The 23928-nt window shown below is 42.2% G+C and overlaps 1 protein-coding gene across 4 annotated transcripts in view; it reads left to right on the top strand.

Moving 5' to 3' along the window:
- Positions 1 to 23928, top strand: part of HS6ST2 (heparan sulfate 6-O-sulfotransferase 2) — a 274210-nt gene that overhangs the window by 208032 nt on the left and 42250 nt on the right. The window lies entirely within an intron of this gene.

The raw sequence follows: 23928 nt of genomic DNA, 5'->3' as shown, positions 1-23928 counted from the left end.
ACCTCTCACCACCGTCCCCTCTGCCATCCTTGTCTAAGCCACCATCATTTCTTACACGGGCTACTGTAAAGGGCTCCAGCCTGGTTCCCCTGCTTCCATCGTTGGTCCTTTACAGCCTGTTCTCTACCCAACAACCAAGCTATGATCCTTTCAAAATGTTAATTCAGATCTCGTCACTCCTCTGTTCAAAACCCTACAGTGGCGTCCCATGTCATGAAGAAAATAAGACTGAGGCCTTCCCACGGTCTGCAAGGCCCTGCACAGTCTGACCCCTGTTCCCAGTCTGACCTCGTGTTTGATTACTCTGCCCTGTGCCCATTCCTCTCAAATCACAAGAGTCCCCTTGGGTTACTTTTAATAAAGCAGGCCTGCTGCTACCTGCAGAACTTTGTACTTGCTCCTCTCTCCTTGCCTGGAGAGCTCTTCCCCTAGATATTTGCAGGGCTTGGTCCTTAAATTCAATCAGGTCTTTCCATAAATGTCACAGGAACAAGATTGCCAAGAAGTCTGATTCTTAAAAAGAGGTCACTGGGCTTGGCCGGCTGGCGGTCACTGGTGACCTTTAAGAGAGCAGCTGCCAGCGAGTGGTGGAAGAGGAGGTGGGTTGTTATCTAACCATCTGCATCCCTTACTAGACTATGTGCCGCTTGAGTTCAGTGCTGTTGTCTCATTCATCCTTGTGTCTCTAGCATCTGGCACAGTGCCTTAAACTCTGCAGGTTTTCAGTGAGTGTTTGTGCAATGAGGGCATTATTTTTAAATAATTTGTTACATTAAAACAGATTAAATTGCTGAATATTGTGATGGCTGCCTCTGTTTTTTTCAGGGAACATGATTGTAAAATAAGACCTGTGCATTCATTGCAGACCCGTTCCCTGAGACCCACCAAATTGACACAGTGTTAAACACCTGGTGTGGTTTAGAGGTTTTTGGTACACACCGGGTTGGGAAGGTGAAGACTGAGACCATCCTAGGTCTCTTAGGGAGAGAAGACAATCTCTGCTTGTATATCAACTAGACCACTTCCCTTTTAAAATCCCCCTTTTAGAGACACTGGAAGGGTTCTTTAAATTCAAAAGCTATCCTTGGGGTGAAGCAAAAATCTTAATGACTTTAGGAGTGTTCATGTAGTTAACACTCAGCTGCTAGTAAAAAGTACTTTAATGGATTCCCCAGTAATTTAATTTGGGTTCAACCTTCATCTCCTTTATCTCCCCTCTTTTCTTTAACAGTGGGGCTGAAGTTCAAAACACAAGCATGGCCATGGCTTTTCTTCTCACATCCGGCTCCTCCTTTCAGGCTCTGCCCTCTGAGATCTTTCCCTAAACACCAGTTAGAGAAGGTTGGCTTTCCCTGAAACCCTTTATTCCTACAGCCCATTGACACCTGCCGTAAATGCTGCTTTCCTTGCTGTTTAAGAGCTATATGAAGGTCACTTGTGCAGCGTGGGCCTACGGGGCCCCCTAAGCCAATGGCTGGGAAATCTTGGCGGAACACTGCTCTCATTTCTATTGTCGCTCTTAAGCCAGCTCTGCCTGCAAATGTCATAGTTAAACAGACTTCAAACCCTCTGTTTTCTTAAAGTGATAGTGACTTGTAGCCTATTCCTGGGATCAGTCCCCAGGGACTGCCCTGCCTGCCCTGAAGTCTATCATGCTTATCACGTGAGACATTAACCTATATGGGAAGAAAGACAGTATCACGAATATGGCCAAGAATGGGTAGTCACTCTACTACCCTTTGAGATCATTTCATACTCCTACAAAAGAGGTTTTTCTGTGACTCCCTCTGCTGTAAATCAAATGCATACTGAACAGTTATATGCCATTCAGACTCGTTCAATATTTGCTGAGTGTCAATTGGCCTGGATGTAAAGGAGGTGGGGGAAATGCAGAGATGAAACATGGTCCACCTACCCTCACAAAGCCCACAATCTGCAAAAGGTGGAAAGAAAGACAAATGTGTAGACAGATCTTATGACTCAATGTGATATAATCAGACCTAAACAAAGCGGAGCCAAGAGAAAAGGAATGATGTTGCCTAGGGCTGTAGAGAAGACTGCACAACAGAAAAGGCAACAACTGTAGGTTTTCAGATAGAAGCAAGAGCTTGCTGGGAGAAGATGGAGAGGGGCAGTCCAAGCAGAGGAAGCAGCTTCGTCAAGGTTCAAAAGCAAGGATAAGCACAGAGGATCTGGGAAGGGCAGTGGTGTGGCTTTTAGAAGCTGTGTAAGGCTAGGCTTCATCATGAAAGGTCTTGGAAGCCATGCTGAGATGCAGACCTGATTTGGTAGGTGATAAGGAGCCATCTAAGGTGATCAAGCAGGGGAGGGGTGAAATAACTGTTTTGTCCAAAGACAATACTGGCACAAGTGTGGAGGGTAGAAGGGAGGCGGTTGATGCTGTGATAGCTACTACAGTACTCTCACCATTACCACACTGACCACACTGAGACAACTATTAATGAAAAAGTTCTAGTTTGAAGGCCCCTATTGCCCGGGCAGAAGAGGTGCAATCCCATCGCTTATCCTGATCGCTGTTACACTGAGCGTGGGATGAGAGCTCCTTGTTCCAAGGCAAAAAGACCTCAGTAGGAGACTGTTTGTAATCATGCCTAAAATTACTTCATTATTGGACCTGTGTTTGATCTGTGACTAGGAGCTGGATTAAGAAATCAAGTAATCAAGCATTGAAATTGTAACCATAAATTGTTCTATAAACAACCAGCTTCCCCTGCCTCCCCCAGCCGAAGTAACAAACCTGAAAACAGATGCTTTTCCTGTTGTTTATCGCCCCCTGGGTTTTAGCCAGTACTTTGGAGCCGTGCACAAGTCAGAAAGCAATGCCTGCCAGCCACAATGCCCCTTTATCCCTCACATATGGATCACTCATGTTGTACCTTGTCAGACTAAGACAAGACACCCAGGGAGTGTGGAACTGTTAAAATATGCAACTTATTAAGATTTGCCTAGTGAAGGGGAAGAGGTTTACTTTTAACAGAACTGAGGAGAAACTGCCTGGAGTTCAAGATGAAGAATAGTTAAAGAGAAAAACCCTCAGAGACCGCTGCCGTTGGAATGATTTGTTGGAAGTAGTTTTTGTCCTGAAGGGTTTTATTCCAGGCCAAAGGCATTCAAGTACTATAGCCCATAGAGATATGTATTTCCGTAAAACAACCTTAGGGCTTATTGACTTTTTCTTGTCTGGGACTGCACTGTGCTTAACCTTCCAGACGTGTAATAAATAGTCATAAATTATAAGTAAGATCTCGATTTCGTTTTGGAAAGGCTGGCAGCAACTAGGAATAATGAAGCAACTGGCTGTGCAAGAAAAGTGCATCTAAAGCCTACTGTGATCCCATAATGCCCAGAGACAACCAGGCAGGAGCAGCTTGACGTGTTTATTTGTTTGATCACTTTTCTGACATTAAGAGGTAGCAAGCTTCACTTTCCTCCTTGGTCATCATTTCCAACTCAAAACACTTAGAAACATGGAAGGATCCTTAAGGATCTCTCCAAACCCTTCCGTTTTACAAAATGAGGACGAAGGCTCACGGAAGTTAGGTGACTTACCTTTTGTCCTCGGCTAGTCATCAGTAGAAACAGAGCTATAATTGGGTCTCTAACCCAGGTGTTTTGCTCTATTAGATGAGAGCAGTCCTTCATCTGGCCCTTGGGAACAATTCCAGTAGCCCAGTAATAACACTGGCTCTTTCACAAAAATTCGCCTTGACAAGTTTGCATCCTTGACACTTGGCATAATAATAGCACTAACTATAGCTAACACTTGGGTGGTACTTTACAGTTTGCACAGTGCTTTTCACCATAACACCTTGAGTGTAACTGCCAGTGTTGTCAGTGGCTTTTCTGGCTGCATTTTATACAACGATCTCTTTATACAATAGGCATCTCTTTTCTGAAGAGGAGTTTGAATTCCCTTTTTTTAAAAGAAGACTGAGGAAGGTTTTACTCTATGTTCTTGTCATTTCCAAAAGGATTTGTGAATAAAAACATTAAAATATTCTGCATGTGAAACAAAACTACCTCAGAATTGGAATGAACTTGAGGTATAGTGAGCAGTTCTATGAGACATGTCAGTGGAAGATTCTAGGTCAAGAATAAATACTGATAATGGATTGCCAGATACTTCTCTTGAATTCTAAAAACACAGTGAAAAGAAACTGTGGTCACTGAACAAAATGGAAGAAAGGGCGAAGGGGATGCAAGAGGCTGAGAAAAGGGGGAAGCTAGGGAGAAACCTTTGTATGAAACTGGCACTAACAAAAGTTATGTCTCTTTTTTCCAAACTCATACTTTCACTGGGGTAGACCGGTGATGTTTGAACATAAAGCACCTGCATCTCCTAGAGCTTTCTGCTTGGATGTTAGCACCTTGGGAAACTGAAGACTCCTTCCATTTCCTGGGGAACTTGTTGATTTGAGTGTTACATCGGAGGTCAGCAAATTACAGCCCACGGGCCAAATCGAGTCCATTGTATATTTTTTGCATGGCCTGTGAGCTAAGAATGGTTTTTATTTCAAATGGTTGAAAGAAATTAAGAACAATATTTTGTCACACTTCAAAATGATATGAGATTCAAATTTCAATGTCTGCAAATAAAGTTTTGTTGGCAAACAGCCACACGTTTGTTTGTGTACTGTCTATGGCTGCTTTGGTGCTGCACCAGCCAAATGTACAAATAGGAAAATATTTACTGGAGGGCCCTTTACGTAAAAAGTTTGTCAACTCCTGCTTTACATGGAAGTAGCGTCATGATCTGAAAGAGTTAACTAACTTTCTCTGGGTCCCAGCTCTTAACCAGAAGGAGGTTTAGACCCTGGGATAGTCTGGTTCAATACAACTTAATTCAATGACTTGCACTCTTAACCACCATACTTTTAGAATCAAATTTTATATAACGTTATAAATCAAGGTTGCCTCAATGAAAAAAGAAGTAAAATCTCGATTCTAAAGCATACCAGTAAAACCTGATATAAAATACAGATATTTTGATAACCGACGGTATATTAGATTTCTAATTGCATGTTCATGCAATCTCAAGAGCTAAATTAAATTCATAAACAATTGATCAACCTAAAAAAATGAAATAAGATCAAGTAGCCATAGTTACTTTTCTTTCCCTTCTACAACTCATACTCTTGTATTCGTACTATTTTTTAACCAATTTTTATTTACTACATTTTTTATATGTTGAAAACAATACCTTTTTTGATTTTAATTGAAAGGTTTTGGCATTCAAAAACAATTTTAAAAATGAAATCTTATGCTTGCAGTCTAACTATACATTGTATTCTATAGAGATATGGCAGATGTTTAAATTTTTCTAAAGTGTAATGTTTCCTAATAATTCCAAATGAGATTAAGAGGAAATTTTATCATTTGCCCTTTGTAATGACCTGCTTCATATAACCAGCAGCAAGCAATTTGGGGTCTGCAGGCTGTCTGAGGACACGTTTTGTATCGATTAGCTGTAGCTTAAGCCTGAATGGTTAAGTCAGCAATTTTACTTTTAAAAAAACCTGTAGATTCTAAGGCCTCTACAGCAACAGCTTTGCTATTGGGCAGGTGGTGGGGCCAGGCAGTTATTTTTACTGATTTCTGGCTAATTATGCATCTATTTGTGGTGGCATCTCTCACCGAGATGCCATACAAGGCTGGGCAATCCAAGGGCATTTTTGAATAATGGAATTCAAGCAGAAATTTAAATACTCCCCTAAAACTTTATTCTGCATCTCATCCCTAAGGATGAAGGAGGTTTGATCCTGGCTTGGGACAGAGGCTCAGGAGATAGATGAATGAACTGAGGATTAGCACTGAAAGGTCAGGAAGGCACATTTTGCACGTTGGGCCGTTCAACGTATGAATCATTTCTCATGCGGTTTAAAGACATATTTTGCATTGATTAACTGTCATTTAAGCCCATACAGTTAAGGCAGTTCTCTGCTTTCTACATCTTTTCTGAGAGCATGTATTAGCTGTACCTGAGACCTAGGAAAAAAGAATGTATTCTGTGCCTAGTTGAGATTTATTCTCCTAGCTAAGAATGTCAAGGGCGTTTCAGTTTCACATTTCCATCACTGCCTCTCTGAACTAGATTACTTTAATAGGTACTGTACTTTGTAATTTTCCCATTAGTTTTTACATTTCTAATCAATAGTTTCATGCAATTATGACCTTACATTTCCAATTACGTTTTATTTTGGATATCTTACCATTTTTCATGGGTTTCTGTAGCTCTCTTGCTTTTGGCTCTTGTGAAGTCTAGGAGAAGGTTCCCCCCACCTCCATCCGCTGGCTTTTATGCTCTGCTAAAATCATCAGAACCAGCTTGAATTTGTATTTCGGGAGGCTTCTCTGAAATTAAAACAAAGCTATCTGCTAGTAGGTCTAGTTACTAGACCGAAGATTTGTATGAGGATTATCAGAAATGTCGACTGGCGTGTCTTCTGTTCGGGCAGGTTGCAAACAATGCAGCTTTCGTTGTGGTTTCTTGTATAACCACTGGTTTAAATTCCAAATGTTTTACCTGAATACTCTAGATACTGTTGCTTGGTTGATAACCTTGAATGATTTCCAGTCAGCCCTTCCTCATCCCAAAGGAGTGTCACTTATGATGAAATTCATTCAGAGAAGTATTGATCCCTCAGCCATCACACTCCATTGATTCCCCCCCTCCCCAACAGAAGAGTGTCCTTCATGGGCCTGGAATGTTCATATTGCCTGTAGGTACGATTGTTTATTCAGCAAGGGCCTTCATTAAGCAAGAAACACTATAAGGTAATGAGACTTACTTTAACAAACATGGCAGAACTTATAAATCCAAATGAGCCTCCCTGGCTCTCTTTTTTCATTGTCCTGCTTCTTCCCAGGAGAAAGAAATAAGTTGGAGGGTCTATCCAACCCCTCCTCCCTTCCCCTACTGTTGAGTTCCCCAAGAGACCTGTCCTCAACTCCTATTCCAGATGACCCACAAGGAGAGATGACAAATGGCTAGAGGGCATCCATGCAGCAGGGCAAAGAAGCCCAAGACTGGCAGAGAAGGGAAAATCCTGAATATAGTGGGCACGACATAGGACTTCTATTGGTGTGTAAGGGATGTATAATGCTGAACTGTTATGAACTAATTATTCCTTTATTGTCCCTAAATGTACTATGACTGAGCTGCAGGGGGCAAAGAAGAGGGCTCATTTGAGCATCCTAGAATTTTATATTACAACTCGGTAATTTCTTTGAGAGTAGGGAGCACATAATAGATATTTTTGTATCACTAGAGCTTTGCCTGGAGCAGGTGGTGAAACAAGAAGAGATTAGAGCTCTGAACTTGTACAATAAGGCCTATACTGCTATATTGAGTATAAAATCAGAATCACCACTACATATTAATTACAAAATAATTAAATTATCATAATCTACCATTTCCCATTTATCGCCATTGTTATTCTCTGAAGTGAGGTGTTGAGATTGCCTTGTTTTTACCCCATTTTTCATTTGTGTGAACCAAGGCATACCAATCAATTGAGGGACTGGTGTGTTGGCTTAGAACAAGAACCCCAGTTCTCCAGCTCTCCATGTGGCACTCCTCTGAACAATCTGGACGAAATCAGGAGCTAGCATCATTCATGGCCGCTATTTACAAAAGTCTAATTAATACCTCTCACTTCCTAATGAGATACTTCTCTTGACTCCATAGATAAGTAGAGCCAAGCAAGTGATGTCAGAATGCCAGAGTGAATTATTGGGCTTGTGTCAACCCAGGCAGGAATGAAAAATCACCCCAGTGAACTTAATCCAGGAGCAATCAAATGGGCAAAGTTTTAATTAGTGAGAGTTGTGATTTACATGCTCATTCGGCATCCTAAAATTCTGCATTAGTCTTCAAACTCCTGCACTTCCCTGGTTGTTGTCTGACACCGGTTAAGATAGTTAATGTGCTTTCAAATAATGTTATGTTTGGTGGACCTTTGAAGGCACTGATGTATGAATCTATTTTCTTACACATCAGCAGAACTATTTCCATTAGAGAAATCAGTGAAAGATCACATGTTGGGAGGAGCTAAAAAAGGAGGGCATTTCAGCTTGATACCTGCTTCTTCACCTTTACCCACTAAGAAAATTCACAGAAAGTTATCTAGGACTGCTGATATTAGGATTAATTTCTAATTAAAAGGAGAATTGATGCCAAAGCACTATAGTGAATAAAAGAATGGAATGGATTTATTTTTAACAAACATAGCAGAACTAATATATGGGAAATGGTGCTGATTTCTTCAACATAGCCGAGCTTTCCATGTTGCTGCATTGGTTACAACGTTTGACAGCTGTAGCACGTTCTCTTGACTCTGCTTAGTGGGGAGACACCTTTATCCTTTGAAGGTGGATTAGGTTTTTGGAATCAGTCAAATGTCATCAGAATGTAATTATGATGTACTAATTGGATGATCAAGCTGGGTCCTATGGTTGGGGCCAAAAGTGAGGTGTGACTGTACAGTCATGAATGATATTTCTCATGTGTTTCATAACTGTCTGTGAAGAGAGTTCCCAGGGAAGAGCTCTAGAAATGTTATGAATGCTGGCGGCATCCTTGGAATCTGTATACAGCCTCTTCAGGTGACAACTTTAAGAGGACCAGCATGCATTGGGTATAATCTGGGCCCTGGTAGGCTTGCTAAAGATCTGTTTTAAGACTGTCACACCGCCTACATTGGCTTCTCATTTGCCAAGTAACTCTGAGCCTAGCTCTCTTTCCAACAGTCTGGATGGAACTAGCATCTTTCATGAGTGTAAATTTACAAAAGTCTAATTAATACCTCTTACTCACTAATGAGTTACTCCTTTTGACTCCATAGACAAGCAGGGCCAAATACGTGATGTCAGAATTCCCTGAGTGAATTATTGAGCTTGTGACAACCTGGGCCAGAATGAAAAATCACCTCAGTAAATTTAATCCAGGAACAATTAAAGGGCCAAAGAATTAATTAATGTGGGTTTTAATTTGTTAAGGTCTTGAAAGAGGGAACCTTTTTGTTTCCTCTGGTGCCTTTTGTTGTGTTCTCTTTGATTACAAGTAAACGTGCCTTTGGGGAAAGATATCTATTTCCTTACTCTGTTCCTTGGTAACCTATGGGCAAGAAAGAAAAAAGTGGTCTCTGAGCCTTCAGAGTGCATCAAATCATTGGATTTGCAGTTCAGATGATCAGCCGGTGTCCTGCCCTGAGGAACTGATAGGAAGCGTGGACGGAGAATTGCAATAGAGGGAGCAGATGATGATAAAAGAGAATGGGTGATAGAGTTTAACAAGCAAGCAATGCCCCAGGAGTCCTGAGCAAAGAATTAAAAAGAGGCCCAAGGGAAATCGGGAGACCGTGCTCCTTTGCAGCCTTTGGCCAAGTCTCCCTAGCTCCCAAAAAGATGTTGACAGCAGATACAACTGCTGATGTGGGGGTAGGATCCAGGCAGATGAGGCATGCTAGGGAAGGAAAGCCCCAAGCCCACTGACACAAGATGCCTCAATGGAATCAATCCTCCTTGCTGTCCAATGAGCAGGTGGTTTGGGGAACCGTTGGTCTTAGGCCCGTGTTCAAATGCATGCCTCTAGGTTTTCTACGCTTTTCCCCAGTATCCACTTAGATCACTAGGAAGGCTGCACCTACACCACATTAGCTTAGCTGCCTACAGGTTGCTACCACTGGCTTACCTTCTAATGTGGTATCATCAGCTACTAAACATGGGTGAATTTTACAGCATGGAAATTATATTCCACTTGACTTGACTTTTATTTTTAAAAGTCTATATAAGACACTGTCCTGTGAAGAATGCTTCTGCATTTCCAGAAGAATCTTTGCTTCTTAGACTCGGCACCAGGAATAAGTTTGACTCTCCTGACAAAATGATACCCTTCCTTTGTATCACCAGTTGAGAATGCTGTTACCTGGCGTGTTTCCCTTATGGCCTTGGTTGCTAGGAAACTCAAAACTAACTCTAGCACTCAATTTCAGTGATCCTGCTGTCCAAGATTTTGAGAATGAGTCTTTCTCCCTTTCTAAAATATTTTTATTGATCTCGTTTTTTCCCAGGGTCATATTATTGGTGTACTTTGGAATAAGCTGCCTTGAATTTGGGGTAGTGGTAGGTTGTAAATTACAAAAAAAAAAATATTGCTGTGGCTGAGCCTGTGATGGTCTAACACTAACCTGCATTCTCCCTGGCCCATATGACTAACTCTGACCTCATGTTCCTTGGAATAAACTGTGTTTCTTTTAGTCACAGCCCCCATTTTCACAGTAGATTTGATGTTTTTCTCCTATATAAAGGTTTAATTGTAATTTACATATGCTTCCAAATATCAGAAAAAGTGGCAGGGGGGCACAGAGCAGCATGCACCTCCCCATTTTTTTCTTGTCTCTGGAGCCAGTTGTATAAAACTGCCGAGAAGGAAATTTCCACTTAAACTAGAACCTTCCAGCACAGGGAGTGCTGATCTGTGGCAGTTACTGATGCTAGGATTGTTTTAGTTTGTGCCTTACTTGACTTTCAGTTTCTGGCCATCATTTGACAGAATTAAAAACTGACTCTGTTCTATCTGCTTATTTTTTGAAGGGGACGGTCTGTTCCCGAAGAGCTGTTGTCCAGGAAACAAAGGCTCTGTACTGTGCCCAGAAACCAAAATTGGATGGGTCAGGGCCCAGGCCTGCAAGCTGTTGGCTCCCTGCAGCTCATGGTCTTGCACAGGCCATGGGTAACTTTTTTCTAGAACCATGGGCAGTTGGACAATGTGCCTTGACAAAATCTGGCTGAGTTTCGACATCCTGGCAAGCAGTCATTAAACGATACGTCCCTTTAATTTAAAGAAAACTCCTAGGGGAAATTCAAAGAAAGAAAGAATAAAAATAACAACAAAACTTTTTGAGAGTAAGAGGACCCCACTTTCCCCCTGGGGTTTCTTCTCCCTCTTGAGTTTCTGGAACTTTCATGCTGAACTGCCCTCTGGCAAGTCCTAGACAAGCTTAGAATGTCAAAGGTAACGTTAATAAACCACGCTGAAAAAAAAGAAGGAAAGTATAATTAGCATAGAGTAGATGGGGTCACAAAATCCATAATTCTAAGAATCCCAGGAGAAGCATTGAACAGCTTTTAAAAGCACATTTCTTTTGGGGCTGGCCCCGTGGCCGAGTGGTTAAGTTTGCGCGCTCTGCTGCAGGCGGCCCAGTGTTTTGTCGGTTCGAATCCTGGGCGCGGACATGGCACTGCTCGTCAGACCACGCTGAGGCAGCGTCCCACATGCCACAGCTAGAGGAACCCACAACGAAGAATACACAACTATGTACCGGGGGGCTTTGGGGACAAAAAGGAAAAAATAAAATCTTTAAAAAAAAAAAAGCACATTTCTTTTGCCCCTAAGCCACAAAGGATTGTTTATATCCCTTTTAGGGAGCTGAGTGCCTCTCCTTCCAATTCTGGGTTTCCCTGAGATAAATGCCATCTTGTTTCCCTTTAAGGGTCAACTCTGCTTTCCCTGGTTGGAATCTTCTGTCCTACTTCCAGGGCCCTCCCCTTCCAGATACAATCTGAAGAACTGGTCTACTTCTCAAGGGCAGGATGATTAACTGACATTCATGAGCTACAATGAAAGTTCTAGCCCTTCACAGCTTATCTGCCTATCTCACAGAGTCATTCTTTATAACTCATTACTGGGGTGTCCTGAGCCACATATGCCCCATTGAGAGAGATCTGGAAATGGTTTAATATGGTTTTAACATTCATGGCATCCCTTCATAGACAGTGTCAATAACAGAGTGAAGGCAGTCATTTTCACACAAACGTTGAGGAAAATAAGGAATAGAGCAGACTCCTCCCATAGTAGGATCTGCTCCTGGCGAGTAATAAGAGCATTTTTCACAAGGCCTTTGTTCTTTACTTCATTTAGATTTTTGCGATAATAAGCTTCATGTCTACCTTTCATGTTCTTATCGCTGTAGTTTTTTACCTCTCCATTTCTCCATTTTTCCTAAGCCAACAAGTGCCCCCAGACAGTGACATCTTGCATGGGATTTCAGTGTTTGCTGTACAAAAATGTACAGACACCCAGTTCGTACACGTTTAAAGATTTATTAAATAGGAAGTTGGTTGTTTAGTGGCCGGGGAGAACCAGAGACCGTTATTTCAAAGCACAGAACCTATCTTACAAAGAGGTGATGGAGATGATATTATGACTCTCGGAAAGCCCAGACTTTCCCAAGTGCAAAATAAGGGAGTCTTGGCAAATGCTGACTTGAATTCCGATTATTCCAAAGCCAAGATTTTCCTGAAGTTTTGAAGCCAAGAGGAGATCAGTAAGGCCCATTGCTGATTTTGCACATAACAGAGGAAGCAAACAACAGGAAGAGTAATGAAAAGCAGACTAATTGTTTCTTTGGGAGATTGTAACCATATTTACATAAACTTTAGTATAGTTGCTTCATCTAGTTTAGGCACTAAAACAATTTTTTTGTTTTGTTGACCTTTGTTGCAATAAATAAGGCCAGACTGAAAAAATATGTCTAAAGCCTATAATTATGGATTTGTTTGGCGCGAGATGCTTCCTTCAGCATACTTTAGATCATCTTTTCCAGGAATTGATGAGAACAGGTTCTATGTGATCAAGAAGGCTTTTTCTCTATCAAATACTTTTGGCATTATAAAGGACATCATGACTGATGAAATACCACAACTAATCAGAAAAGTGCACTAGGAGAAAGCAACATGTAGCAGCTGGAAACCCAAGACACAAAACTGTTTTATAATCAGCAGATGAGTCTCTTATGATTGCAACACTCATGCCCCCAGATCCAGTTTCTCCTTTGGCTCGTGTGAGCCCACTGTCTCCCCTCTATCTTGTCCTTCTTAATCTTCTTCCCAGGCTCTTGTCTTCTCATTCCACACTCTCCCTGTATGATCTCTTCTACTCTGGTTTTCAACTACCACCAATATGCTGAAGACTCCTGAATCTCTAGAGACCATTCTTCAGCTGAGATGTCCATATCTAGCTAAACTCTGCTTCCATATATCCAACTGTCACCCAAACATATTGCCTGGGGGTCCCACAGGCACACAAAACTCAACATAACCCAAAACTGAACCTGTCACCTCCTTTAACGTATTCCCCCCACCCAAAACAAAGGCTGCCCACCCTTCTTGGACTACTTATTTTGGTAAATGGAGCCCCATTCATTCATTTTACCTCATCTTTGGTTCCAAGCCTTCCTGCCTTGCTCTGTACTCTGTGGGGGCTGTGACCCTGTTTTCTAGGTGCCAGCCAAGTTCTGTCATTAACTTGATGTTCCATCCTTGGATACTATGTCCCTTTGGATACATCCATTCCCCTCTCTGGGCCTTATTTTCCTACCTCTAAAGACCCTTCTAGCTCCATATTTCTATGGGTCTTTCTCTTGACTGGGATGGGGTATATTCAATAAAGAGCCTCAATCTTTGGCTTAGCTAAGTGTCTTGGGTTAGAGTAAACTGTTATTAAAAATTCGTTATTTGTGGAGAGAAGTATATTGTTATAAATTACACGAGGCCTCACGTTTAACAGTGACCAGTGGGTGATATAGAACAAGATAAGTTTTGTTTCCATGATTTGTCAGAATTATAATCTTCCATGAACATACACAGTAAAATAATACTCAGCTTTCCAAATTGTAACACAACAGAAAGAAGCTGATTATTGGGTTTCATTCAGAAAAGAAGATTAGAAGTAGTCTATACACAATATAGAACAGGTAGCATTTGGAAAGGAGCCCCTACTTAGAAATAGCATGCATTCAAACAAATGTGTGCTATCTGAATAAGAGAGGCTTGAGCAGTTTAAAAATCAAAATGTTTTCAAGTTTTTACTGTCCCTCTAAATATAAAGGAAGAGAAAAATGTAAAAACCTTTGGTGTAGAGGCTCAGTGCTGATAAGAGACACATTGGAGCATAGTTAACAGAACTTTTCTTTCCTTACTACCCCAGAAAGCATTTTCAACACCATGCTGACATGGCCCTTCTACTTGATTTCTAAGGAGCCAGCTGCATTTTTAAATCTTGAATATATTCACCGCCCTTAGAAAGCACTTAAGATGCCAAGTTCAGCAACAAGAATATGTTTGAATGTTCCTGGCTTTGTACACCAACATGTAGCTAGAGAACTGGTGCCCTGAAGCCCCAGTGTTAAGATCAGAGGCCCTGGTTAGGCAGGACCAACCCTGCCTCGGTGACCCAATTTGTCCCAGATGCTTCGGCTATTACAAAGACAGAATATGACCCTAGCTCTGCCTCATTTCAGTGCCCATGCTTTCTTCGCAGCCTCAGCGTTGCCTTCAGTTAGTTGGCAATGCCATTCTCCGAAGTTGCTGACTCCCACTGCTTTTCCCTACTTGAGTTTCATATCCGCGGGCATGGGAGCTCAGAAATCGTACTGTAATTGGCTGTCAACGTTTTTGGCATACAGTGTGGACTAACAGAAGTCATTTAAACAAAAAACCAATGCCACATGACTGTTACTAAACCTCTAACCTAATATGTGTTAGTCAGTTCAACAAACATATATTAGAAGCCAAATTTATCAGGATGGTCGTCAGTCAATAGGTATTAAAAACCTTCTATATGACAGATGTTATAAGAAACTTTGTGAAGAGATATGAACGCAATTTGCCCTCATCCTCAAAGAATTTAGTATATAATGTGCAGGCAGAGTGGACATTCTTGAAAATCCCCTAGGAACATATTTAGTCGAAAGTAAAAACAAAGGGATTATTCGCCAGAGAAAAGGAAGTGAATAAATGATGAGTCCCCCTTGCCCTTGGTTCATATTGTTCTGCAACATAAAATCAGAATCTCACTTCCTACTAAATGGGCTGGCTTTTCCATTGTCTCTGTATGCTAATTCCTGCCATAGCAGTTGGCCTCTTTGGCTTTTCCTAAAAAGTTCACTGAGACTTTTCTGGCCTACTCTGGGGACTCCGTAATGTATAATGTTCACCAACTAGGCTCCAGTTGTGAATTTTTAATTATGCCAGATCATTTTCAGTAAACAGAACTTTAAGCTCAATTAATACTGTCAGATCCAATTTTTGTCTCACCTGCTATTGAGCTCCACTCTGTGGTGCTTGCGGTAATTGCCACTTCCTCAGGAAAGAGGAGCTTCTCCAGAGATGGATGTCAGCAGCCCTTTGCATCCTCCTCTTTCCTGATTCAGGAGCAGTACAGTGGGGGCACTTCATCCAGCAGATTCTCATTGTGTTGTCTGGCAAACAGGGACAATGGATACGGCTGATTGTTATTTCTCAGTTGCCGCTAAGTGTGGCTGCCTCGTGCTTCTTGTGAGGCAATGGTGCTCAAAGTGTGCTCCACAGACCAGCAACATCAGCATCACCTGTGAACTTGTTAGACGTGTCGGTTCTCAGGCTCCATCCTAGACCTGCTGAATGAGGAACTCTGGGGGTGGGGCCCAGCCACCTGCCGTTTACAAGTCCTCCAGGTGATTCTGATGTATGATGAATTCTATGAGCTGCTGTTGGGAGATGAGTGTTTCAAATTAAGGATAGGCAGAATTTCATTCTATTTTGTGAAAATTCTCATAATCCAGAGTTTATTTTCTGATTTATGTTTTAAACACAAACTGAAAGTCATAATTTTCCTAATAGTAACTCAACTTTACCTTTGCCTCCCTGCTTCTCCCAGGCATAGGTGGTTGCTCCCTGATTTATTTCCCCAGCTCTTTTTCACACTTGCCTTCTCTGATTTGGTACGTTGTGTTGTTATCTGTTAACATGTTCACCTCCTCTACTAGCCTTTGGGCCACTTGAGGACAGGAATCTTGTCACTCTCATCATTGTATCCCCAAGGCCAAACACGGTGATGGCCACACAAAAAACACACAGTAAATAGTTTTTGAGTGAATAAATTGTGTAACATTTTATAGTTTTCAAAACTATGCTATGGCCTTAAGCAGTAGGACTGGCAGACAAAGAAACTGAGACCCAGCGAAGTTAAGTGACTCAGTGGGTAGGTTGCAGACCCAGGGCTAAAGGCCAAAGTTTGCCTCAGTTTGGGAAAGGTAATGGCCCCCATTCCCTAAATACTGCCTCATGAACTCAACTCATCAGGAAGCCTGGGATACTTTGGCTCTTCAAGAGTAAAGCTCTTGATTTGCTCCCAGACAGGCTGTCCCTACCCCCAGCTGTGGTGATGTTACTAGCTGTGACATTCTTTTACCATCCTGCATGCTAAGAGAGGGTGGCTGAGGGTGCCAGTTAATGAGGCACAGTGCAGTGACTGAGAACAGGAAAAGGAAAGGGAATCATGCAGAAAATAGGAGTAGATTTTAGCACTGTTGGAGGTACAGTCCCTGACATTTGGCTAGTCCTTAGTGAAGGAGAACCAAAAGGAAAAGATGTGAGCTGCAAGTGAAGACAAGATTTAAAGCTCAGTTTTGCTCATCTGCAAGGCTGTCCATCTTACACCAAGGTAACAGCAGCATAGAATGTACTTTGTGAGGTGTTTTTGTTATGGGAATGGGTTGACAGTGATTGCCACCCACCTCACCTCTTGGCCCCCAGCTCAGCTTGTCACCTGTAAGCAATCTGGCCATGCTAAGAGAATGGGGAGAAGCAGACTATGGGCATGGGATGAAGAAAGTCACTAGCGTGCACAAGAATCAAGGCCTGCACTTTCCCTCATTAACCTTAGCATTGAACTCTACACAATTAAGTTAGCTGGCCCAGGCTCTTTTACTTGGGCCCCTGGGATATAAGACCTTGTAACACACTTGTAAGTCCTCAAAAACTGGGTTGGAAGTAAGCTGATTCTGGCGCAGGCTGTCCCCCACCCGAAACATCCGCTCATTAATCACAATGGATCGCTGTCCCATCATGACTCGCTGCTTATCTCATGGCTTTGACTATCACTTTGGAGCAGTGACTGTACATCTGACCCTGTCTTTCTTCTTGAGCTGCAGTGCCATCTCTCTAACTGCCGACTGGACACTGTCCATCAACACCTCAACTCAATATGCTCCAAACCAAATCCATCATCTTCTCCTCTAGTCCGGATTCTCCTCCCAACTAATCTGTCTCTTTAATTGGAACCTCTGTTTTCCCAGCCATTCAGCTTCCAAATCTTTCCAGCAGCTTTCACTTAGACTTTACTCTCATTCTCCAGATATAGACAATTCCCAAATTCAGTCTTTCTCTTTTGATATGTCATGGATGGTTTCCTTCTTTCTACCTCCATAACTACCATTCCAGTCCAGGTTCCCATCATATTTCAGGTCTCAATCACCCTAAACTGTCCAATACCAGAACTATGATCTTTTGCTCCTTAGTCCCCATCTGATGGAAGAGCCCAGAGCTAGGTGTCAATGTAATAGTTACAAGATACAGTTCCAGTGTATCTTATGGCCTCTGATAGTCTGCAACCAAGGTCCAAGCTCTTGGTAAAGATGTAAGTGAATAGCAGCTTAAATGAGAAAATAATCTAATTTAGGAACTAATTCATGTCCTTTCTTGATCCCAGTAAGGCATTCAGGGATGTGACTGCCTTCCCTGGGCAGAAACAGCATGTGCCAAGAGGTGAAGAGAGCAAAATAGCAACAATAATCAATAAGCTTATTGCTCCAGTCCCTGATGCCCCTGTGGTGAGTTGTTAGAGTGAGAAGTTAATGGAAGGGGAGAGGGCAAGATAATGCGAGTGTCCCAGCTGCCTTTTCTAAGAGCTCTGCAATTACCAAGTCATTGTGAGCTCATGTGTGAATGGTTTACCTTATCAGTTTAATTCCCTCTGCTTTGTAGATGAGAATCCTAAGAGGGAAAGAGGTTATATGCCTTGCTGGCAGCCAGGATTAGAACTCGAGATTCTTGAATAAATGCTTTGGACATATGAGGTTGCTTCTGAGAGATCATAGTTACGTTGGGCTTCATGGCAATAAAGATGAACTTTTCTCTTCTCCCCTAAAAAAACCTCAGTCATTATCTTCACTTAAGCAAAGGGACACTAGAGAAAGAAGCTAAACAAGAGCAGAGCTTAGTGAACTGATCTTTCTTTGCTTGATGATTAGCAGAAATATAGATAATGGGAACAGGCTGCTTAAAGGGGCATGGACTCTAATTTAGACACTCGGTAGAAGAAAATGAAAAAAGTTTGGAGCAAAGAAAGAAAACCACTCAGGACATAACCTAGCAAGATAGGAAAATGAAATAAAGAAGCCTCATCAGCTCTAATTAAAGGAAATCAATATTTGAAGGGCTGTCTTGCTCGCTAACAGAACAAGGACAAAAATACTTCAGAAATGTCAGCCTCTTAGAAAATAGAAAAGCTAGCTTTCGTGGGGGAAGCCTTTCAAAAGATGACCACTTGGTAGATACACTGTAGAGGGGATTCAAGCACCTGTTGGGGAGGCAAATTAGATGAGCTTCTATCCCGGTAGAGTCCATATATTTTAAGTGCACTTCCTCATCCTGGGAGATTGAAGGAGCTGAGGGTCATCTCTAGGGAGCGAAGAGTAGCTACTATTTTCCCAGAGAGACTTGAAATAACCCCTTAACAATAGCTTGGGTTTCATCTCAGTTCCCACTTACGAGGACACACGCTGGAAAACATTAAGAGCTATCCAAATGCAACAGATTTCTTGTTGTTATTCAGAGACACTAGCCAACCATCCAGGCAAGCTTGCTTGAGAATCTTTTCTAAGCTCACCTGTCTTTGTGAACCACATGATGATCAACCACCAGCAACTTGAATCCGCTTCTCCCAGGCTGTTCTTCATTAGGGATGGAAGATGCATGACATATGTGTCACCACTTCCTTCTCTCATGTTGCCACACACGGATAATCAATGATGGCGCTTCTTTTCTACTGAGCCCAAATGCAGCTTCTTCATTTATTTGTTCAAGAAATATTTTTTCAGTGCCCTCTTAAGAGCTAGTTAGAGAGACAGATAAACAATAAAATTTAAATAACACTAAAGTCCACATAAAAAAACAGATTTGCATTGTTAAACTTAATTGACTGAGCACCAGAGTAACTACGAACTGAAACCAGAAGTATTATTAAAGAAGAATATGAAGAGACATTGCCTGGAGGCCAGCCTCGTGGTGTAGTGGTTAAGTTTGGTGTACTCTGCTTTGGCGGCCTGGTTTCACGGGTTCAGGTCCCGGGCACAGACCTACACCACTGATCATGCCATGCTGTGGTGGCAACCCACATACAAAATAGAGGAAAGATTGGCACAGATGTTAGCTCAGGGCTAATCTTCCTCAAGCAAAAAAAGAGGAAGATTGGCAATGGATGTTAGCTCAGGGTGAGTCTTCCTCAGCAGAACAAAAACCAAAAATCAAAAAGACAATGCCTGAAGTCAAAAGAAAAGAAAAATTAAGATGGATGATGGAAGAAACACTAAAAATAATTGAGAACAGGCAAGAAGCAAAAGTAAAACATGACAAAAGCAGGGTTAGAATCCTGAATGAGGTTTTTCAGTGACTATCAACATGGAGATAAAGAAAAGTACTATAATGGCCAGTGCAAAGAGGTAGAGGAAAACAAGAAAAAAGGTGGAACAAGAGGTCTTTTTCAGAAGATTCAAGAAATCAAATGGAAGTTTAAGCCTAGATTGACCAAGAGGGAAGCACACTATCTGATCAGGAGAAGATAAAGGAAAGGTGGAAATAGTACACTGAAGATCTACACAGAAGAGACAAAAGGATGACAGATGCCTTTGAAGAAGATTCCAATGAGGAAGAACCTATAATTTTAGAAAGGGAAGTGAAAACTGCCCTGAAAGTGCTGGGAAGAAATAAGTCACCAGGGGTGGGTGGGATATCGATAGAATTATTTTAAGCCACAGAGACTGAATCTGTCAAAATCCTAACAAGAATATGCCAACAACTATGGAAATGCAAACCATGGCTTATATACTGGAAATGCTCAGTATACATCCCAATCCCCAAGAAAGGAGATGCCAAGGAGTGCAGTAACCATAGGACCATTGCTCTAATTTCCCATGCAAGCAAAGTGATGCTCAAGGTGCTGCAACAAAGGCTTTTACCTTGTATGGACCAAGAAATGCCTGATGTCCAAGCTGGATTTCTAAAAGGGAGAGGCACACGAGATCTAATTGCAATTGTTCATTGGCTACTGCAGTGCTCCAAAGAATTTCAGAAGGAGATTAGTCTATTTTTTAGGCAATAGTAAAAGCCTTTGGCTGTGTGGATCATGAAAAGCTGTGGGCTGCTTTGAAAGGAATGGACGTGCTTCAGCACTTGATTGTCCTGATGTGTAACCTGTATTGTGGACAAGAAGCCACTGTCAGGACAGAATATGGAGAGAAAGAATGGTTTCCTACAGGCAAAGCTGTCAGACAAGGGTGCATTTTATCTTCCTGTCTGTTTAATCTGTGTGCAGAACATACCATACAAAAGATTGGGCTAGACTCAGATGGAGGAGGAGTGAAATTGGTGGAAGAAATATCAAGAGTCTAAGATATGCAGGTGACACCATCTTACCAGCGGAAAGCAGCAATGTCAGAAGTGGCATCCGATGATAGTGAAAGAAGAAAGTGCCAAAGCAGGACTGCATTTGAACATCAAGAAGGCAGAAATCATGACTACAGAACTACACAGCTTTAACGTAGACAATGAAGACTTCGAAATTCTTAAAGATTATGTTTCCCTTGGTTCAGTCATCAATGTAAATGGAGGCCTCAGCCAAAAATCAAGAAAAGGCTGAGACTTGGCACGGCAGCAGTGAAAGAATTAGGAAATATCATCAAATGTAAAGAAGTGTCATTAGAGACTAAGGCCAAGATTATTCACACCCTCGTATTCCCAACTACTCTATATGGGTGTGAAAGCTGCAGAGTGAAGAAGTCTGACAGGAAAAAAGTGGATTCTTTGGAAATATGATGTTGAAAGAGATGCCCTGGACAGGCAGAAAGATGAACAAGTCGGTCCTAGAGCAAATTAAGCCTGAACTTTCATTGGAGGGAAAAATGATAAAACTGAGGCTGTCCTACTTTGAGCACATCCTGAGAAGGCAGGATTCCATGGGAAGAACAGTAATGCTGGGAAAAGTAGAAGGCAGCAGGAAAAGAGGAAGACCAAGTGTGAGATGGATTGACTCCATACAGGAAGCCATAGGCCTAAGTCCACAGGAGCTGAGAAGGGCTGTTGAGGACAGGACATTGTGGACATCACTCATTCATAGGGTTGCCAGGAGTTGGAGCCGACAACAACAAGCACCACCACACACTAAGTGCCAAATAAAAGATTTGTAGACAATAAGTATTATAGCCCAACTCTCTCTTCTGAAATACAATTTCAATTTCCTAGGGCCCTGAACATTAATTTTTAAAATTTCAGTGCTGTTGTAGTTAGGGCAGCACAACTATTTTTCATGGGTCTGAGATCAAAAAAAGCTTATGAAATCCTATAGGAAATGTGGAAGTTTCTGTATGTCACCTATCAAGAAAGTGAGTTGAGTGTGGTTGAAACCACTAGGTTCTTCTCCCTCAAGTACCTCTCTGACCTAAGAGAAAAATCCAGATTGGAGTGGCCCTGATTGTCATTTTGGGTTAAGTACACTGGGTGCCATGTCAGCATCAGATTTTTCAATCAGAAACACTTCAAAAATGCTGAAGAGTTGGGTTAGTCACAGTTTTCCCACCTGAATACAATGTGTATGATACTGCAGATTTTTTTTTTTTTTTTGCTTTTCTGATGTTGGAGACATTTTTGGAGCCTGTTGAAAATGGCTCACTTGATAGATGGAGATGGACAGCCGACCAGGCAGACAGAAGGAGTGCTGGCACTCATTAACTTTTCCTCTTGGGGTCTCACCTGGAATTGTTTTCATAGGCCTTTGATGAGGCTGGGTTTGAGGGAGGGAGGAGAGAATCCTATCCCCCAGAAGAGAATAGCTACTCAGGAGCAGTGAGAAGCCTGGATCCCTGCTCTCTGGGATTTCAGAATATAGCGTTTAAAATGGCAACCCAAAGAGGAGATGAAAGTAAAGCGGACTGACAGGTGGTCTAGAGACAGATAAAATGATGATAACTGGGGTAGGTCTCTTTCAGTTACATAGGTTGGAGTCCAGCCCTAATTCAGGGCAGCCCCCCAACCCCACTAATGTCATATACCTCAAATTTTCATCCATATATCCTGAAAGCAGGTGGGGCTTATTCCTGTAAGTCCCTGGGATTGCTGGATGTTTCAGTGGCCAGGGTCCTTAGCAGCATCTTAATCTTTGGGTCCTCGACCCATGTTTTTCCAGATCTCTGAGGCTCCCAGACAGTCTGCAGATGCAGGATGTTCTTTCTCTTTCACGGGGCACTTCTGGAAATCTCAGAGTCCTTCTGTCTCAAGGGTTCAGAATTAGAGCATCTTGTGTAGACTTATCTAGTCAGTCTGGAACTTCGGGGAGGAATGATGACTCTTTTTCCCTCAATGTTCGGCAAGTCTTTCTACATAACAGTCCTTAGTATATCTACAAAATTAAACTCCTGTGATGTAAACCTGCCATAAGTTCTGCTTGGCCTCTGCCGCACTTTCAGATACATTTTCCCCCTGTGTGTGGACCTGCTATTTGCACGGAACAAACACTTTGAACTATTTGATTACTTTCACCCCTAGGTGCCATGCCTTCCATATGTGATTTTTCTCTAAGAAAGTTTTTGTTTTTATTCCCCTCAGATCTGCACTTACAGGATTTGGCAGTAGGTCAGAAGAGTCCTTATTCCTATCTTTTAAAGGACTACTACTCCAGGACCACCCCCCTCCAGCACAGCAGTTAGCAATGATAAGGCTGCCACTGCCAGCTGACGGCTTTCCCTGATGTCCTGAGGTGCCCTGCATTGAGCTTAAACATGGTCACTTGCTATGCAGATTATTTAGGACCCTTGCGCCCAAGGCCTAGACATGGGAATTTAGCAGTGGGAATGAGTGTTCTTTTTATTCAAAAGAAAGTGGATGCCTGAACTTAATGACTTGGAGAGTGTTGAATGACCACCATCTCTGAGCCTGGTAGCATGCAAGATCAAAAGATCCCTTGTTTCAGAATGCTTCCAGTACAGTTTCCCACTGCCTTCTGGTTGAGTGAGGGGCTAGGAGGAGGAAGGCTCAGTGGCCGGTGACCAGGGTGTGAGAATGAGGAAATTGAGACCTGCTTGAATCGTACAACACGTAGCATATTGTGTCCTTTGCACCAGACTGCACCGACCCTCTGGAAGAGACAGTTCTGAATTCTTCTGAGTTACAGTCTTCCGTTCAGTTGTTCAATATTATCACTTAGTTTCTGAGCTTGGTTCTGGATGCTGAGGGTAGCTGGGATGGTCCCAGGACAGTTAAGGAATTCTTTGCCAGGAAGTCATAATGGATGGGCAGAGGCATCACTCGGTGAGTTCTTCAGTCCCCACTGAGAACATAGCCACATTCTAGTGAGTCTGTGAGCAACACAGGGAAATGGTCCCTGCACAGTATAGAATCCCAGCACTTGTCTCAGAGGGCTTCTGACGCCTTCTCTGTGGTAGAATGTGTGCCTACTCTCTCCAGAGCCACCCACCCCAGCAGAAGGATTGGAGCTCACCTTGGTATCTCCCCCTTCAAAGAACTGTTTTTTTGGTCCTCCTGGACACTGAATCCTGCCTGCTGAGACTTTTGCTATCTGTCTGATTAGCCCTTGTCTGTGCCCACACATATCTGTATTACTTTTGCAATCACCAGGAACCCATGACTATCTCTTGTTCCCATCACATCCATGTAGCCATTTAAAGCTGATAGGTACAGGGCAGAATATCTTTTGTGACCGCCCCACCCTACATATAAATACAGCTACTTGCAGGCGCCTATTTCTGAGGTACTTAAAAGATTCATAAATATCTGGAAAGCTCTTTGACAGTTTCA

The sequence above is a fragment of the Equus asinus genome, chromosome X, assembly GCF_041296235.1.
Source record: "Equus asinus isolate D_3611 breed Donkey chromosome X, EquAss-T2T_v2, whole genome shotgun sequence".
In the NCBI taxonomy this organism is placed as follows: Eukaryota; Metazoa; Chordata; class Mammalia; order Perissodactyla; family Equidae; genus Equus; species Equus asinus.
The sequence above is the reverse complement of the archived record's forward strand: the minus strand, read 5'-3'. Positions and strand labels throughout refer to the sequence as shown.